General features: G+C 27.1%; 1 non-coding gene across 1 annotated transcript; it reads right to left on the reverse strand.

The window, feature by feature from the left end:
* Positions 1-4,325: 4,325 nt before the first annotated feature.
* Positions 4,326-4,409, reverse strand: TRNAL-UAA (transfer RNA leucine (anticodon UAA)). Its single transcript has one exon. It is a non-coding gene; the product is annotated as a tRNA-Leu (tRNA).
* Positions 4,410-9,859: the final 5,450 nt, after the last annotated feature.

Raw genomic sequence — 9,859 nt, forward strand, 5'->3', positions numbered from 1 at the left:
TCGTCCGGATTGAACGTTGTGAGTTAAGGTTTGAGTCAAGAATTCTTTAAAGAGACGAAGAAGGCAGTATCAGCAGCTCACTGAGTTTGAACGAGGCAGCGTAATAGGGCTACGAGAAGGTGGCAGGGATGTATCCACTGTGCATGATTGTTGGCAACTGTGGTCATGGGAACGTGCTGTCTCAAGAAGACCTGGGTGCGGCCACACACGGACCACTACTGAGAGGGAAAACTGCCGTATTCGCCACACAGCTGTGGCGCATCATACTGCATCTGCAGCAGAAATTAGAGTTACTGTTGGCACCAGAGTGACACAGCGGACTGTAACAAATCGATTACTCGAGGGACAGCCTCGAGCCAGATGCCCTGTGATGTTCATTCCACTAACTCCAAATCACTGCCATCTGCGACTTTAATGGTGTCAAGAACTCATTGGAGGGCGGAGTGGAGATCTGTTGTGTTCTCAGATGAGAGCCGTTTCTGTCTTGGTGCCAATGATGGCCGTATGTTGGTTAGGAGGAGGCCAGGTGAGCACTTGGAACCAAGCTGTTTGTGGCATAGACACATTAGTCCTACACCAGGAGTTATGGTCTGGGGAGCGATTTCCTATGACAGCAGGTGTATTCTCGTCGTTATTCCAAGCACCTTGACAACAAATTTGTACGTCAGACTGGTGATTGAACTGGTTGTACTGCCATTCATGAGCAATATTTAAGGGGGTGTTTCCAACAGGATAACGCTCGTCCTCATACCGCAACGTGCTTTACAGAGTGTCAACATGTTGCCTTGGCCTATGAGATCACCAGATCTTTCTCCCATGTATGGGACATTATTGGTCAACAAATTTCAGCATCACCCACAACCAGCATTAAGTGTTGCTGATTTGACTGACCAAGTGCGACAGGCATGGAACTCCATCCCACAAAATGACATACGGCACCTGTACGACACAATGGATGCACGTTTGCATGCTTGCATTCAAAATCGTAGCGACTAAAGCGGTTATTAATGTACCACCCTTTCACATTTGAAATGGACTTCTCGCACATACTTTTTTTGTAACTCTTTCTGCCCAGTGGGCACTAAGAGGGCCTCTTATAGCAAGCCCATTATGGGTTCGGCCAGGCCCACAATGAGGCGGCCGGATGGTGAGGGACGGGGACAGACATATCTGGACGGACCACCCCCGAAAAATTCCTGGGGATTTTTCGACCCGTCCGGATTCGATCTCGGGTTCTCCAGGGCGGCAGGCTGCTAACCTTGACCGCTTCGGCCATCCGGCCGCTCTCGCGCATACTTTAGCCTGTGACCTTAAAAATTCAATCAAATAAATATATTACCTAGACAAATGCTTCGCCTGAATTTCATTTCTCTAAACTAATTTTTTCTTGGTGCTGGTATTTTATTTTCCGCCAGTGTAGATGCATTTTTAATGATATTGCAAAAATTTATTATTGTACAATCAAACAAAAGACTTTGTACTTTTGTTCAGTTTTTATAGGATATATCAACTATACTAAAATCAAAAGAAACTTTTTCTCACTTTTAGTTCTGCAAACTTTCTTATTAACTCTTAAGTTTACTTGATCGGCAGTTTCATGCACAATCGCCAAAATGGCCAAATTATTAAGATGATTTTGCGTGGTAGTAGAACGTAAAAAGTTTTTAATTAATTTTTATTTAGAGAAGCTCCTTTCTCCCACTAGCTACAGTTATTGGTATGATCGGCAGTATTCTTAAGGTAACACTAAGGTTTGGGACAAAATTTAACATTGTTGCTTGTGCTTTCCTTTTTGCTCAAAAGCCCTCTTTTATGGTTGTTTTCTTCAGAATTAAGGAATGCAAATATTTTCTTAGCTTTTAGGCAAAAATAATAAATACAAAATGTAAATTGCATGGTAATTTTAACCACAGAAAAAATCGGCAAATATTTAGATTCGTAGCGGCATGATTTAGAACTAATGCTTACAAGGGAGTTAGATTCTGACTTCTGAACTCCATACAACCATTTTTCTTTTTTTTTGAAAAATTAAATATGTTAAGATTGCTTTTTTATTAATAAAGAAGCATTTTATGTTATTTTTACCAACAGAAAATAAAATTTTTAATTTTATAGTAGTACTAAAGATCCCTAAATTTTCTCGAGGCTGGAGGAAAACCCGTTCCCTCTCCCTATCGACGTCCCTGAGAATAATTTTTGTATTTTACGAACACTGTACGGTAAATAACGTAGTTGTAATATTGATAAGGATATGTGAAAGCCTTTAAATATTCTAGAATACGCATATTCATCGGAATCAAAGTATGTGTACAGGTATTTACATCTAGCAATAATCCAAACAACAAGAAATGGTGTGGAAATAAACAACTGAGAAGTAATGATGATCAGATTTACACGAGCCTAGTTTAGGACTTTACGTTGTAGGACCTGACAAATAAAAACACTTCATATCCATCCAAATATTAAATTTCAAAGTAGAGTTGTGTGTGTAAATCTTACTCTGCATGCAGATGATTCTTAGATAAATTTAAGTTCTAATATAGAACTTATTATTTAGAAACAATATGGAATTCCTATTATCTAAAGTTCTGGCTAGAAAAAAATCAGTGAATTCAATAATCAATTTGGACTATTGAAATCACAATAGCTAATACCGAAACCAAATATCGAAGAGTTTCCTAATTACATTGGGTCCCCGAGTTACTACGCCACATTCGATTTAATGCCAGTTTTAATAGCAAGCAAATGATGGCACTTAACTATTGAATAGTTTAATAGTAGTTTAACAATAAGTAAAAAATATTTGAACTCTGCTAATTCAAAAATTCGCAACGAGAATTGAATTTAGACTAACTTTAAGAGACACTAATCGCGAATTAGATGACGTCAATTAAAGTTAATTTTGTTTTTGAGAGATTCGAGGAGAAAAAGAATTTTTTAAATTATCCAGTGGGCTCTAAAAGGGCGTTTTTTTTAAAAGCAAGACCAGTATGGGTTCGGCCAGGCCTACAATGATGAGGATCGAGACCCGAGAATCCAAATTTTACAACATGGTCAACTAGTAACTTTAAAACAGTGAATATGAACTATTACTATTACGTCATCTACGAGTATTTACTATCTTGAACTTACTAATAGTTTTATATGTAGGTAGAGTTGCCTGAAGTTGCTACACATCTTCCACGCTTTGAAAGACTAAGAATATCACTTGACTTTTATCTTTTAACTTGTCTGGCTTGGAAGATTTTCCTTATAGCTGTTTCTGGATCACTGGAATGGGCAGTTCTCTTCACTTGACACTTGACTATGCATTCAACAAGATGCAGATGCAGACACTACGAGAAGTAAAATATATATTTTAATTTACTGTATACATATAAATAAAAGCTAATTTAAATGATATTTAATCTTTCAAAAAAAACGGATACAATTTTTAGGCGTAATTTTTATTTGCAAACAGACTATCTCAAGAGGGCCAACCCTCAATGGGGTTAATCTCATTAACGTACGAGCGTTTTTTCCCATCTATGATAAATTATAAGAGGGAATCGGGGTCGAATAAGAATTACTTGTGGGATGGATTCGCATCTTACTACTTGGATCCTTCAAAAATTTCTAAAGTTTCAAAATAAACAAAAATTTCAACTTAAATATATTTGAAATGAAACTAATTTTGTATTTCGCTTGACCGTTCAACTTATTATAACTTGATTATATGTATATTCAGTTGAACTTCCAGAATGCCATATTAGCAGATTGATTAATTCGCCTTCCGAATACGATCGATCTAATTAAATTGTCTCAAAATGATATTACAAGGAGGATTCGTGTCTCGACTTAAAGATGGCAATTTAAATTCTCTAAACACAGTCTTTAATTATTTGTATCTTGTTACACGAATTATTAAATTTTGTGATATATTGGTTATTAAAATGAATTCCCGAAATTATTTATAACTTTAAGAATTGTTTTTAAAAAATTATTCTAAAATGAAATTTTTAAATTATTGACGAAAGGTGTCCGATGTAATCTCGCGTTATCACCAAACGAAGTTCGTTATGATAGCGAAATGACGTAAAAGGTGCGCCGTGGCACATATTTTAGTAATAAAAATGACGTCAAATTGACGTAATATTTCGTATAAGCAAAATAGCAGATAAAAGTTAATTTAATTCGTGCTTCATAAAAATATTTTAAAAGAATTACAAAATTTTATATTTTCGTCTTTTATACGTTTAATCTGAATTTCTGAATGCGACAGCGAAGACAGCAACAACTAAAGAGTTTAATGTGGTAGAAACTAACGACGTCATTTAAAAAATTCGTGTCAGAAGTGGGATTCGAACCCACGTCCTCATACGAGGACCAGATCTTAAGTCTGGCGCCTTAGACCGCTCGGCCATCCTGACCCTGTTGTTCACCTCTCTGACTTTATCTTGTAAAGTAGTAGTAATCAATATTCTGTATTGATAAAAGAATAATTGAAAGAAATTGTACTGTACATATGAATAATGATTATGGTTCTCTGTAATATTACAGATAACTATATCGGGTTTTACTTCTAACATTTAAACTTTTAATAACAGATTAAATTTATTATAAAATACTTATTTTACTTTAAAGTTGTATTATTTACAGTACAATAATTGTTACCGTTTATAATAAATCTGGTCATTTAGTTTATTTACTTATTTATAGATGGCAGCACGTTATCAAAAATTTTTAAACTTCCTTCTAAAGTTGGTATTTTAATTTTTAATTTTAAATTAAATTAAACATTAAAATTAATTAAATTTTAAAATAAATTTGTATAATATTCTATCTAATTAAAAAATAAAAATTAATAAAAGTACTTTAAATGATGTTTAAAATAAAAATATAAATAAAAATTTTAAATAATTTTATATATATTTTAAAATTAAGAAAAATTTTCTAAACAAATAAATATATACATATATATATATTATATACACCGCTTATATATTTTAAAATAAATTATCCTATTCTGCCATCTATCGATAAAATTATTAATTATCAAATTTGATACCCGATAAAACATAGAAAATAGATTTAGAAATGAAAAAATCTTTGCACTTTTATTCAGATTTTTTTCTTTTAGAATTTTTTTTTTCTTTTCTGTTTAACGTCTTTGATTTATTAATTTCACTTCCTCAATTTAAAGTTGTAAATGATAAAAGTGGCAAAGAAAACTTTATCATTAAAAGGAGAAATGAATTTTTTTTAAAATTCCATTTCGAAAATGTCATTTAAAAATGTCTCCCTCTTTCAACACTTCACTTATTTTAATTATCTTTTTTTTTTTTTTCTTTCGCATTTTCTGACATTTAGTTGAAGTCCATTTTTTAAAACATTTCCTTAATATACATTACATTTATCCATATTTTTATTTTAAAATAGAATAAATGAAAATATATTTTATCAAATAAAATTATTTTTAAAAACTTTTTAAAAATTCCTTTTTATTTAAAAATGACAGTTTGAATCGATGGCAAACAAACAAACAAACAAACAAAGAAGAAATTACACAAAATATTTTCTGAGGTAGTGTTAAAACTACTAGAAAATGTGTGAAATTTTTAAGTCGAAAACATTATTTACTTCTAAAAACTTTATAAATTAAAAAGAGAATAAAGAGAGAGACGTTTCAAATGTGCGCATTATACACGAAACTTCCTCTTTCTACTGTTTATGACGTGGAAAAAAGAAGTAAATACAGGTAAGATGCAGAACAAATAAGTGTGTTCACCTGTATTTACTTTCTGGATACCTGTATTTACCTGAGATTGAGTGTCTGAGTGGGATGAAATGATTTATAATAAAGTCAAAAGGAAATTTATCATCGAAACACGTAATTTAACTCTATTTTTTTCATTAAACGTGCTTTATAAAATGTTCACGAAAAATTATGATCAATAAAAAATAAATTTTCAAAATAAATAGATTAAAAATGTAAATTATATATATATATATACTGGATGGTCAGTTAACGTGCTGTTTTTTGTTCTATTTACACATGTTAATTTTAATTGTAAACAGAGTTTAGAAGAACGTAAGCGCATGATAAAAATACAATTATGTATATAAAGAAATCAATTTAAGTGGTTAACCCATCTTTTGCCACAATAGATTTAAATTTAGTTTAAATATGTTTAACCTGTTTAATATATTAAATATATTTATAGTGAATTTGTTAACTTACCAAAGTTTTTTTAAATGGCAATATTTTTTTATCTTAAAAATTATAATTGCAAATTAAATATAATTTAATTTAATGTAACTTTTAGGAAATTCAAAGATTTATTTTTAAAATTCTTAATTATTTATAATATAATTTTCATTTTTGAATTTTTATAAATAAATTTTATAACGATTTAATTATGAACTGATTTTAAAGTGCAAATAATAATAATTTTACAAAATAAATTTTTAAAAGATTTAATTTTTATAATATACAATTTTAAAAATTTTCAAGTTTATTTTTAATTTTGCAGAAAAATACAAAAATAAATGAAAAATGATTTTTTTGAAGTGACAGAATAGGAACTGATTTTATTTAACTCGAATTTAAATAATAATCAATTACGTTCATAACAATAGAAAAAAATAATTTGATATTTTTTAAAATGTAATTTTAATAAAAATACAATTACTTTTTTCGAGTTTTTAAAATTTCTGTTACAGACTTATTTAATTTTTTTGTTAAATTTTAAAGTATTTTTAATGCGTTAAATGTAACAAAAATAATTAAAATAAAAAGAAAATTACCGAAATATTTATTTATTCTTAAAAAGTAAAAAATAAAGAAAAATATTTAAAAGGTAAAAATTCGAAAAATAAAATTTATAACAAACCATTTTCACAATTCTCGTCAAAGAAAGATTAATGAAAAAACAAACTTTTCCAAATTTACTCAACGACTCACCAACAAAGGACGAAAGTTTGCAAAGACCCATTCGACCTCAATTGCACCACAAATGTTAAAGATTTCTTTAATTAGAGAGATTCTTTAGTCAACATAAGGTTGCAAGACAAACAGAGGAAATTCTTTCCTTCTTTTTTCTTTCTTTTTTATTCCTTCTCTCCCTCATCACTGTTTCAAAAGTTAATTTTACTGCTTAACTCCTGCACTGATTTAAAAGATATTCCCGATTTCTAAAGAATTAAAGTAAAAATTTTAAAAATTAAAATTGAAAATCGGCGATTGATCGTTTTCCTTCAAGTAAAAAGTTAATCCTAATTCTTGAAGATAATTGGTAATTTACTTTATGTTTATGTGTGCTTCTCGTGGACTCTCTCTCATTGAACGAAACACTTTTATTAGTTTTATTTTATTTTATTTCTTTATTTTTTCCTACTCATTTCATTCTGTTCTTTCTTGGGATTAATGAAGTGAAAAGAAATCGCCTTTTTAATGGATTATCCTGCAAAGGAAAAGCCAAACTTAACAATTTCCCTCGAGGTTATTTTAACTGAATAATGGAAATCTTTTTCTCGTTTATTTTAATTAACATTAATTAATTGTAATTAGAATTAAAGAATTTATATCTACGTGGTATCTCTATTACAAAATGGGAAATTTTAAATAATAATATTATTTTAGTATTTTTGTAATGCTAATTTTTTGCAGTAGAATTACGTTATAGTGTATCCTATCTTGAGATTTCTTAATTTAAATGGTTTTCAACACTCATTAACAGAAAAGTTAATGATTATAGAGATAAAAATTTAAAAAATTGAAGAAGAAAACTGTGGGAAGTTACAACTATTTAGGAAATTACAAATGGTTTATCAAGGGAATATGACAGAAAAATTAATTACTTTTATTTGTTCTTTCTTTATTACGGTTTCAATGACCAAAGAAAAATAACTACTTAAAAATTATATTTTGTTTTGCACTAATTAATATTGTTTAATCATTGAAATTAGCAATTAATAAAATAATAATTACGTTTCCTGTACATTTGACTTATTATTGATATGCAAAAAAAGGAAATAATAACAGATAATGTAACGAAATTTAAGAAAAATACTTTAAAAAACTAATTTAAATTCATTATAATTAAAATTTTTAATTATTATTTATTTTAATTTTACTCCCTAAATCGATTTTTATAAAGATGTAATTGAAAAATTTTAAGTTTCTAATTGATTTTTTTTAAACAAAAATTCAATTTCATTTCGGCTAAAGTTTTCTATTTTATTTTATTTTTTTACAATTTCCTTTGTTTTTCAAATTAAAAAATATTTCAATTTCATAAAAATACAATTAAAATGTTTTTATTGTATTTTAAAATTACTTTATATGGGATTGAATTTAGAAAATAAAATTAAACATTTATTTAATTTAAATATTACTCAAAACTTCCATATTTAGAGAATGAATTTATTTTTATTTTAAATTTTAAAATAATAAATTATTATTATTATTTGGATAATATAAATTGAATAATTAAAAGCGCTTATAAAAATAAATAATTTAAGTTTTATTATTGATGAAATTAATTTAAAAAAGGAAAATAATCGTTTGATATTTACCCATCAGCTTTCAGTTTTCCTTATGTAAACACAATAGAAAGTTAATTCTGTATTTATATGATTTTATTAAGAAAAAATTTCATATGTTATGTTTATTTTTAATCTCAATGAAACGTAACTCGAAGGAAAAACACCTTTGTTTTTAATTAATTTATAATGAAATAGAAACAAAATTAATTTCTAATTTTTCTAATTACTTGATCAAATATTATATAAATTAGTTTGCAATTTTAATATTATTAAAATAGTTTTTAAAATCTATTTTAAGAAAAAAATTGTTATTTTATAAAATTTTGCATTGTTTAAAAAATTATAAATCTTAATATTTTTGAACTTTTAAAACAATTAAATTTATTAATGATAATTAAGTTTTAAGTACGTTTAACTTGCTTAATCGCAATGAAGCAAAATTGATAAGAAAAGTAAAAAAGTTTAATTTCAATTAATTTTGGTTGTTAAAATTGAAATTAAAACTGTGTTAATTACATTTAAATAAATATGTATTTTTAAATAACTTTTTTTGGAAACTTTACTATTAAAAATTTTCATTAAAAAAAATTGATAAAAATAAAATTACTCGACCGAATTTTATAATTTTATTTGTAATTTGAATGGCATTAAAATAATTTTAGAATTATTATTTTTAACAAAACTAAATACAAAGTAAAATTGACAACAGACAGATCTCAATTGTAATTAATTTAGATTGTTAAAGCTAAAGTTAATTAAAATTTTTTAATCATCAATTTTTACATAATTAAAATGCATGGAGAAATATTTTTGCAAATGTCACTATTAAGAATAAAAATGTTAAAATTATTTATTAAAAAACAAACATTGTTAATTTTAATAAATTAAATGTATGAACAACAAAGACAATTAGGACAAATAATACATTTAAAACAAATTAAATTATATGAACACAATTAACCATTAATTGAAATTGAATAATTTCAAAATTAATTATAATTGAAAATAATCTCGGATTATAATTTTTACTCTTTTTTTAATTCGTAGTTTTTATAAATTAATTAGGAATAAATTACATTTTAAGTAATTTTTTTCTCACTCATTGTTAAATTAAATTAAAGAAACACATTAAAGAAATCAATAAGCATTAATAAAAATTAGCAAAGAGATCGTTGATGCTTCTTTTCTCAAAGGAAAAAAAAATTATATATTGATTTATAAAGAAATCATTACACATTATACAAATCTTTTACATTTTTTTTTATAAAAGAACAAAAATTATTGTAAAAAATTAAAAAATAACAGTTAATATGTATATCTACGATTTGTTAAG

This window comes from Centruroides vittatus, unplaced genomic scaffold, assembly GCF_030686945.1.
Source record: "Centruroides vittatus isolate TY-2023 unplaced genomic scaffold, ASM3068694v2 contig_596, whole genome shotgun sequence".
NCBI classification, from domain to species: domain Eukaryota; kingdom Metazoa; phylum Arthropoda; class Arachnida; order Scorpiones; family Buthidae; genus Centruroides; species Centruroides vittatus.